The sequence below is a fragment of the Vidua macroura genome, chromosome 6 (genome assembly GCF_024509145.1).
Source record: "Vidua macroura isolate BioBank_ID:100142 chromosome 6, ASM2450914v1, whole genome shotgun sequence".
In the NCBI taxonomy this organism is placed as follows: domain Eukaryota; kingdom Metazoa; phylum Chordata; class Aves; order Passeriformes; family Viduidae; genus Vidua; species Vidua macroura.
The window spans coordinates 20,062,916-20,064,740 of record NC_071576.1 but is presented as its reverse complement, the minus strand read 5'-3'; the positions used below and the strand labels follow the sequence as shown (position 1 = coordinate 20,064,740).

The following is a 1,825-nucleotide window of genomic DNA, read 5'->3' as shown; positions in this document are numbered from 1 at the left end:
ATCATACTAACCATTTTTTGTAGTATGTGGCAGATAAGTGCTCAAACCCAAAGTTCTGTCCTCCTGCATTTTTTGTTATTATCCTAGTCACAGAAAGGTGGAGTTAAATGCATGAGGTGCATTCCTTAAAAACAAGAAAACCCAACTCTTTTTAGGGTGGAGTACTCTAGACTGGGTTTGTACCCTGCCATGGTATGTATATTTGTACTGGCCCTGGCTGGGATGAAGTTACGTACTTGACTTTGCAGTAGCTCACAAGGAGCTTGTGCTTTGTGGCTAAAACAGTGTTGGTAACACTGGCCATTTGACTACTGCTGTGTGTTGCTTGCACAGTGTCAAGGCTTCCCCCTGTGAATAGTCTAGCAGTGGGCAAGAGATCGAGTGGGGACAAAGCTCTGAATTAACCAGAGGGATATTCCATACTGTATGATGTGCTCAACAGTAAAAGTTCAGGGAAAAGTGGCATTTTTTCTTTCTAAGGAACTGTTACATGTGGGGATGCTGTTTCCCAGAAACATCTACCTGCTTGCCTACAGCAAGGTCTGAATACCTTCTTTTTGCTTTGCTTACAAAGCTTGTAGTTTTCTTATTAAATTGTCAATATATCCATCTATAACCTATTTTCCTTCCTTTGATTTTTTTAAAAATAGCCTCGCAGGAGAGTTGAGTGAGCCAAGGAAGGATGGGTGTTTGGTTGCTGGCTAGGGTCAGCACCCCATGCTATTGCATCCTTCTCAGGGTTTTTGTCCAGGATTTGTTGGGAATTGTAATCATGCTGCCTTTTTCCTTTACTTTGCCTAGCCTTTCCCTCTGTCCTTTGCTCTCACATATGCCTGCCAGCAAAACAGGATCAGTTGAAGTTGATGAAATAAAAGCAAAAATTTCCTTATGGACAGGATGGTACAAAGGTGAATATTCAACTGTTCAAGGGAGCAGGTGTGATGGCACTCACTAATGCCTTCCAAAGATCCCTAAGTATGAGGTTTGTGTTCTTAAACAGATTTTGAGTTTTCATAGTATAGATTGGTTTGGAAGTGACCTTAAAGAACATCTGGTTTGAAGCCCCTTCTACAGGTGGAGGACCTTCCTCCTGACCAGGTTACCCAGAGCCCCACCCACCCTGGCCTCCAGTACCTCCATATAGTAACCCTTTTGGTATCAACACAGGTAAGCTCTCTTTGTGGTATCTTGTTCCTTTCTGTCAGCATGGTGCCTTCTGTCTGCCCAAAATATTACTGACCTCAAGGAGAACAGAATACGGGTTGTAGAAAAACTTTGTATTTCTCAGTCCTTATAACTGCATCCTGTACATAGAACAGATTCTTTTTAATTATAAGGAATTTGCCTTGATAGCAGGATTTGTGAAGCTAGGTTTCTCTTCAAAACTCAGGCAAATAGGTGATGTGAATTTTGTAATTTCAGGATTAAGCAGTCTTAGATTGCCCAAGCAAAACACATTCCAAATCAAAATTGCTTTGTTCTCTCAGGAAAGCAGAGTGAAGCCACTACCTTTGCATGATAAACAAACTGCAGTTCTTTGGAAACACGTTCCAGGTCCGTGGCCCTCTTGATGAATGTGATCAGTCTTGAGTTTGAATAAAAAAAACTCAAGACATCAGTAAATTCTGTGTAATTTAGTGTTTTGGAATATATTACATGTGGCATCCGTGAAGCAAGACGGATAATCGCTTCCAAGGAGCTATCTGAAGCAGATCTGCCAGTGCCTGTAAATTATAACAGGTATTGCCCAGTCAACTGTGAATAGAGCTTTAGGTAAAATCCATCTTGGCTGTTAGACCTGAAACCTGATTAATCCACAAAGCTA

At 41.3% G+C, this 1,825-nt stretch overlaps 1 long non-coding RNA gene across 1 annotated transcript; it reads left to right on the top strand.

Annotated features, from left to right (window-relative positions):
• The first annotated feature begins 821 nt into the window (after positions 1-821).
• Positions 822-1,570, top strand: LOC128809076 (uncharacterized). The gene is made up of 3 exons (XR_008437597.1): positions 822-982; positions 1,063-1,167; positions 1,488-1,570. It is a non-coding gene; the product is annotated as an uncharacterized LOC128809076 (long non-coding RNA).
• The last annotated feature ends 255 nt before the right edge of the window (positions 1,571-1,825 follow it).